This window comes from Castor canadensis, chromosome 13 (assembly GCF_047511655.1).
Source record: "Castor canadensis chromosome 13, mCasCan1.hap1v2, whole genome shotgun sequence".
Taxonomy (NCBI): domain Eukaryota; kingdom Metazoa; phylum Chordata; class Mammalia; order Rodentia; family Castoridae; genus Castor; species Castor canadensis.
The window spans coordinates 111,868,214-111,876,496 of NC_133398.1; the positions used below are offsets into that span (position 1 = coordinate 111,868,214).

The 8,283-nt window shown below is 46.0% G+C and overlaps 1 pseudogene; it reads right to left on the bottom strand.

The window, feature by feature from the left end:
- Window positions 1–2,085: 2,085 nt before the first annotated feature.
- On the bottom strand, window positions 2,086–3,121 carry LOC141415493 (SHC-transforming protein 3 pseudogene; annotated as a pseudogene).
- Window positions 3,122–8,283: the final 5,162 nt, after the last annotated feature.

Sequence of the window (8,283 nt, forward strand, 5' to 3'; positions counted from 1 at the left end):
GACAGATTACTCATTTCTATCTACCAGAGATCTTTTAAAGCAAGAATACCAATAGAACTACTCTCAAATCAGTAAATAACATGAAATTAAGGGTTTTTTTCAGTTCCATGATGTTTCAATAAAATAATTTCATGGTTTTAAACTGAACATGGGCAATGTGGAAATTTGCACATGTGCACCAACAGAGACCCACATGATCATGTGAACCAAACATGCACACATGAAATGAAATTGGCCTTTAGTGCCTGATTTCCTGCTGCATGATTTCAAACTTCTCCAGGAAAGCCTGGAGAAAAATCACACCTGATTTTATGTTCACGTGACATCACTATTCACAGATGCTGATAAACAAGAGGCAAACCACCAACAGCACAGAGCACTAATTAATCATGCTGTGTGTCCCCTTGGTTACTGCAGCCCCCAGGACACAGATAGGCTCTGAGCAGAGTCAGCCAGCCCTCCACTCTCAAATACCACTTCTGATGGGGTTAGGGGTGGGGCAACTCACAAAGCCTGTAAGGACAGAATGTCTGAGTAGAGCAGACTTATTTTAGTACATTCAACAGTATGTTCCCACATCTGACCTTTGGTACTGAATATCTGCCTTCTTTCTAAAGCAAAACTGAAGCCCTAAGCAAAGTGACTTTTTAAAGGAAATTGTTTGAGAATAGCTTGGCCAAGATCTGTTTGTCTATTTTAAGTGTAGGCTTTAAAAAAATAGCAATATAATCCTAGCATTCTACAAGTATTTGATATACACTAGGATCATATTTTGTCTCACAGGCTTCAGGGTCTTTGTTTGGCTTTGATTTTTGGTTTTGGCCCCTAGATATGTAATTTAAACTAGCAATACAAGAAGAATATTCATTTTCCTTTAAGATAAACTCAATGAAATGTGCATATTTTATGCTGATCCTTTTTGGTAAAATATCATGCTCCATATTCAGAGGCTAAGAAGCAGGTCAAATTGAAATGCAGATCAGGGTGACAGGACTCTATTTTTACACCAATGGTCACTTTATTTATAAACACTTTTTCCATAGTTAAAGATAACCCAAAAATTTCTTTGGAAATTTGGTTACAAGATTTCCAAGAGACTCTACTTTCCCTGCAGGGTCCTTCTGCTGAATTTTTAAATTGATCTCAGCAAGTATTTACAGAGCAGACAACCTCCAGGCTCTTCGGTGTTACTAACACAGGTGGGAGTAGAGTTTGTGTCTCATGTCCTTTTCAATGAAAATCCATGCCTTGGGTGGCAAGACTGAAATAATGCCACCTGGACTATCCCGGCTTCTCTAGGGGAAGCATGTCCAGCTAGGGAGGCCATGACTGCCTGCAGCCAGACAGGTACAGGGAAATAAGCGCGTGGCAGATCAATTGAACTCTGCTCCTTAAATATCATGGCACCCTTGTATAAAGGAGGAATTCTACTAACTCCATTATGATTTTATCATTCTTTATGTGGCAAGAAAAACTTTTCCAGCCTGTGGCGCTGCGTGCAACAACCTTGGCTCCTCTGTGTCCATTGCAGTGGAAGACTACAGTCACTGGGAAATAGTCTTAAATTCTCCTCTCGCTACTATAAACCAAAACCATTCCTAATGAAATGAAAGACAAACACCAAATAAAACCTTGCTAGGAAGAAAGTAGAACCTGTCTGGTAAGAAGCAAGACAGCTTTTGGCCTGCCCTGCCCTGTCAGGAGCCAGGGATTTTTGCAGCGGGGAAAAAGAAATTGCCCCGCCACTACCACCACCAGAGGAGGGCACAGAAGTAGTGACATTCCTGCATCCCCGAAGGGGCTGCTGGGGTCTAACAAGTGTGCTTCATAAACGCTTGCTAGGCTGGACCCGGGTCCCAGGGATGGGCGCCCCATGGCGAAAGGGGCACTGGCCAGACATCTGGTGAAGCCAGTTGTCAAAGGCATGCCAAAAGGGTGGAACCCAGGAGAAAGCAGGACAGCGGGAGGTCACGCGATTGTTCAACCCTTTTCCAAAGTCACCACTGCCAGTCCAGCTGATTGCTAAGGAGTGCGCATCTCCTGGCCTCTAATGTGACCCTCTCGGATGTTTCCCCACACCTTCCTTCAGAGAAGGGAGCTGGCACAGCACCCTGACCTGGGATCAGCGCCAGGGCGGCCAGCGCCTGTACCCACCTTGGTGACTTAGGTGACTCCCGGCCCCAGCACCTGGTCGATGGCGTGCGGCGCTCCCCGCGGGGGCCTGGGCAGCTGCTCCTCGCCCGGCCGGCCCTTCCTGGCTGCGCTCATGCTCTCGGCCTGGGCGCAGGGTGCGGGGGGCGCGCTACGGTCCAGGGCGGCCAGGCTGGGCGCGCTGCAGCTGCTCGAGAGCCGCACGCCCGCCCGCTCCCAGGCGGCCGACGACAGACCGCGGAGGGCCGAGCAGGAGAGTTTCAAGTGGGACACCTTGTGAAGCAGGTGGCCCAGGCTGCCGGGCCCATCCTCGGGCGCCTTGTGCAGCGCCTTGCAGGACACCAGGTAGGCGACCTTGCCGCCGCCGCCGCTTACCGACAGGTTGTGGAGAAGGTCATCGGCCAATGTCACCGAGTCATTCCTGAAGCGGTTGTACTTGGTGCGTGGAAGCATGCCCCTCAGTGGGCTCGCCGCATCCGCCCGGGCGCTGCTAGTGCCGGCCCCGGCCCGGGCTGCCGCGCATGGCAGATTAGCCGCGGGCCCCGGAGCTGGACTAAGAACAGAGGTCCCAGGACCGCCTTCTGGAGACGGAGCACGAAGTCTCAGGACCAAGCCCTCCTACCATTAAAAGCCAGCACGGCCGCTGCCCGGCAGCCCCCGCCCCGGAGCCCGCTGCTTGGGGCTGAACGCTTGCTTTCTAAAAGTCATAGCTGCCTGTGATGGAGCGAACGCCCAGCTGCTTGGGCTGCACACAGCAAAAGCATGACTCACTCTGTGAGGACACCCTTCTCAACAAAGGCTCGGTGAGCACTGCAAATCACTTCCTGTAGCAGGAAAAAAAAAAAAAAACAAACTCGAAAAAAAAAAACCTGACATCCACCCTCTGACAGCAACTGGAGCCAATCAATTCTCAAATTGCCTTTTTCTACCTTCCCATATATTTCCTTCCAACCTTTGATTTGCATCTCCCCATCCCCCCTTTTCTAGTTTGTGTCAAAGGTAAATTCAGTTCCTTCAAATGATCAAATGAACTTTCAGAAACCCCTTATTCCATGCTAGCTTTTCCTCTTCCCTCAACTCATCTGGGTGAGCCCTAAAAGTGTCTGACAGCGATGCGTTAAAATGTGACAAAGGCTTTTTAAGAATAAGTCTTCAGCGAATCCTCATGAATTCTTACTTGGAAAGCAACCATAATTTTTAAATAGGAAAAAAAGGAATATGCACCCCCAGGTGAACATAACATACCAATATTCTGGTTACTTTTTTTGATTTTTGTTTGTTTTGTTTTGTTTTGTTTTTCAAATCAACAGAGCAGCCATGAGGAGTGTCTTTGTGGCATTGCAGTTCCTCAAAAAAAAAAAAAAAAAAAACCTTCCACAAACCTGCATATGAACTTCTGCTGTTCAAGGTCTCTGCTAATTTACAGCAGTCTCTCAGCCAGGGTTAAGTTGAAAATCTATTTCAAAAAAGAATAGTGCTTTTTTGATGAGTGGCAACAGGCTCCAGAAATCTATTCCAAAAAGGGGGCTGATTTTCAGGTTTAATTCCAACTGAATGTGTTCCAGCTCTGGAAAAATCCTAAGAAATGCTACCAATACATTTCAATGTCCCTTCAGGTGCTGCTTGCAGCCCTGCAGTCAGAAAGGGTAAAAAATACACCTGCTGTCACTGCATTTCAAATTCTGAGGAAAAATGCTTTGATTTCAGGAGTCAGGCTCAAGCTTAAAATGAAACACATAGGCCTTCTTCCCCGCAGTCAGGAGAACAGAGCCTTGGGAGCGCCCCTCCACCCCCAAAAGATCTGCTGCAGACATTGACATCCCCTGATCCCTTCCTTGGTGGTCTCTACCAGTCTGCCTCATGCATTAAAATAACCTACCCACAGTGAAACACTCACTATCAAAGTTTCCCAGCAACTTACATGCAAGCAAATGAATTCACCTCTAGCACACTATCAGGTCACCCTGAGACTTCTCACGCCCAAAACTGAACCTGGGTGGTACATGAGGTCCTGAGTCTTGCACAGAGCTCTGTGGAGTGGGGTTTAATAAGCGCCACTCATGGCGGGCGCACGAGTGAAGCCGGCTCCTAGAACGCAGGAGCATAGAGAAGCTGAGAAGTACCCCGCGCAGGAAACGCGTCCCCACCGCTCTCCTCCTGCGCCGCAGCCCTAGCAAAACAGCCACCCAACACTCTTTTTTTCCCTTCCCCTAGCTTGCACAGCAACAGCAAATGCACAAGCCATAGACGATTTTGATGGTTATCCGAATCCCCCTCAAACCTAAAGCAGAACAGCCCATCATTCTCAAATCATGATCTTCATTAGAAGCAGACAAAAACAGCAAAATGTGAATGAAATGCTGTTTGTGTGAATGAAAGGGCTAGTGAGCGAGCCAGCATTTCTGTGAATGAAGCCAGGCCTTGCAGCCGGTGCCAGGCAATCCCCTGTCTCCAGCGGCCTCAGCCAATGTGCGACCTTGTGGATGACTGGATGACTCATTCAACAAAGGCTCCCTCAATAGTGGAAGATTCCACTTCAATCAAGGGCGGGATCTTTTATCCAACGGCAGTGTGGGAAAAAAAGGAGGGAAAAAAAATCCACCCAGCTCGATCACAAAGATGCTGGAAAGAAGAGGACAGATGCTATGGAAAGAGGAAAAATAATTTTAAAAGGAAATTCATGATCAACGGGCCAGGTCTGAGTGAGAACAGGACCACTCTCTTGGAGGTGAGCTGTGCCCCAAACTTTCACTCACCCTTTCTTCTACATCAAGGAGAAGCCATGAATGTGCCATTCGGTTCAGTTTTTATTATGAATGTACACTGAATGCACATTCAAAGCCTAGGCCCTTGGCCCTCAATTCTTTTCTAATAAAGGAATAGAGAACACCTATGCAGGCTGAGTCTCCAAGGAGGAAAAATCTTAAAATCACACAGTTAACCCCTTAACCAACAGGAGACTTTGAGTTCTTTTATTATGATGAAGCTAATGGAAGGAAATGGGTCATTTAAAAAATATGAATACCAGTATAAATTTACTAAATATGAAACGAAGTATAATCAAAGAGGGTGATTAATATTCCAAAACCACAATAGTGCAGTAAAACCTACCAGGAGGATGGAGTGAACATTTTATAGAAGGAAAAAAAAGCCCACTGGTGCATCAGCATCAGAATGGAGCTGCCAAGACCCTCACTCACAGGAGAGCCCTTTGCTCTTCCAGGAGAGTGCTGAACAATTATTTTAGGCCCTATTCCCTAAAGCCCACATATCTGGCTTATCAGCTTGCAACAACCTAGAGATGGATAAAAGGACAGATGGATGAAAAGTTAGGTAATGACAAATTTAGATGAAATTTTGATAGTTTGTACTATGGTTTGAATATAGTTTTTTCTCTCTGAAAACCCATGCTGGAATCCAATCCTCAATGTGAGGAATTAAGAGGATGGAAATTTAATCTGACTATGGTGTTTAGAAACCAGGCCTTTGGAGATATTAGGATTAGACAAGGTCATCAGGGTGGAGTCTCCTGATTGAATCTTGGTTGCTTTATAAGAAGGGATTGGGGAGGCTGGGGATATGGCTCAAGTGGTAGAACACATGCCTAGCAAGAAAGAAGCCCTGAGTTCAAACCCCAGTACTGCCAAAAGAGGACACACACACACACACACACACACACACACACACACACACACACAGAAACTCCTCACCATGTTATGCCCTGAGCTACCTCAGGATTCTGCCAGCAAGAAGACTATTGCCACATACAATCCCATGTCCTTGGATCAGAACCATAAGCCAAAATAAGCATCTTTTAAAAAATAGCTCACCTCATCTCTGGGATGGTGTTATTAGCAATAGAAAACAGACTATAAGTCTCTAGCAAAATAGAAGAAAGTACCCAGCTTCTGAGCCTCTCAGATGGAGCTGACAGTAGAGGTTGCTTATTCCCAGCACCCCCAAACATAAAGGAGTTAGGCAGGGAGTGAAGAAACTTGATGCCTGAGAACAGTGGCTTGGATGTTGATAAGAAATTATGTCCTGGACTGCTGATATTATGGAACAAGTTGTGGTGTACAACAGGGTCTTACTGACTCTACAGAAGATGGAAAATGATAACCCAGTCTCACCATCCAAGGCCAAGAACTCTCCCACCCAACATGTGGGAGAGCTGCTGACACATAACCAAGGCTCTGGAAATTAATGACACATAACCCAGTTTTTCAAGAATGACCATCCCCAGTGTCCACTGCCCCACCCCCGATAAAAGTTTGAGGTCTTGGCACCTTTAGCACAGCTCCTTCTTCAGCCTGCCCATCCTCCCACCTGGAGGCACACTTTGGCTTGGTTTTACGTTAGTAAATCAGCTCCAGCTTAAGTCTCCTCTTTGTCCATCTTTGAATTTTCTCTGACAAGACCCAGAAACTTCTGGCCCCAGACTGGTAATCCAGATTTGGTAATGCCACAGCCTAGAATCTCCTACTGAGAGAAATATAGAGAGAAGTCCACAATTCTTCCAGGGATGATCAGGTTGAGTGGGGTCCAATCCATTAGGGTGATGAGTTAGGCAGGTCAGAGGTGAAGGCTAGGTGTGAAATGCATGTGAGTGGTGGAGCCTCTTATGTAGAGACAACCAGTGCTGATGAGCAGCCAAGGTTGGAGGTTGAAACTTAAAAATGCCAGAATTTCCAGATGGGCACTACAAAAAAGTGGACAAATGTCAGGCACTGTGGCACATGCCTAGAATCCCAGCACTCAAGAGGAAGAGACAGGAGGATCTCAAGTTTTAGCCCAGCCAAGTCTCTATAGTAATACCCTCTCTCAAAATAACAACAAAGAACTCAGAATTATTTGGAGAATAAAATGGAAACCTCGTTTGATGGATGCCATAGAAGAATAGTTTTCAACAGATAATTACTGTGGTTAACAAATGAAGTCATGACTACAATAACCACCTTGATGAAGTGTCCCCACATGCGAGCAAGGCTCACCAGTTATACATAGCTTACATTCCATTTTGCCCAAAGGGAAGCCAAGGGTCCCAGGAGTTATGAAATGTGCCAGGACCATGCTAGGTTAGGAGCTGGCAAAGTGTTCTGACTCTGAAGCCATAGTCATTACTATGAATCACCCTGCTTCAGAGAAGTTGTATAAGGTGTCTGCTGAGACCTCTCTTTTGCAGGTGGTGATTATCCATCATCAGACATCATAGGAAGGAGAATGGTGCCAACTGAATGAGAGACAAAAATGAGTGAAAAGATCATACTTTACAGAAGAAGGAAAGGAATGAAAGTTAAGATAAGACACAATACAATAGATAGAAGTAGAGCTGAGAGAACACAGCCAGGGATGGAAGATGTAGCATGTTTTTAAGAAAGCAGAACAGAATGGGAGAGATTAAGATATGGGAAAGAGAGAGAGTAAAAAACACAGGTAGAGCTCTTGCTTTTTATGCAGGAAATGGAACACCTTACCCTTGGGAAGGGGCCAAAATTGATAAGCAGACCCTGCAGGGTACATATAGGACACAGGAGTTTCCACCTTCCACATGGTTCCAATGGAGAGACTTTCATGAAAAGCACTCTTCTAGAGATGGGGTTAAAATCACTTAGAAGGATGGTAGTATATCAAGGATTCATATGAACCAGAAGCCATGTCTGCCTACAGCGTTGAGAGAAAGAAAGGAGACTGAGTCACACTGTGGCCAGTGGAATTCTAGTTGGAATTTTAGAGAAGCTGACAGGGTGAGCTGTAGTTTAAGAAGACTAAAATGACTGATAAAGAGGAGGGAATAGGGAAGAAATACTGAGCCTCTCTTTCCCCACTCCCTGGTCTCCTGTTGGTGCCTCCCAGTGGGAGACCAGGGAATGAGGAAATCCACAGGAAGCCAGAAGTGCAGAGAGCTAGGTTATGGGGTTATGGGGGAGTAGCCCCCAGGCAGAGCTGGCTAGGAAAGGCTGGGGGGTCTGGGGAGCCAGCACCATGAGTAGATATACTGGTAGATAAATTGGTCTGTGGCTGTGATAGGAGCTCAAAAACATGCTTGATTTTGATGTTTCATTTGATTTTCTCTGTAACCCCAAAACAAGGTTGTACTTTAAAAGTGATATGGTCCACTTAAGTAAAGAATTT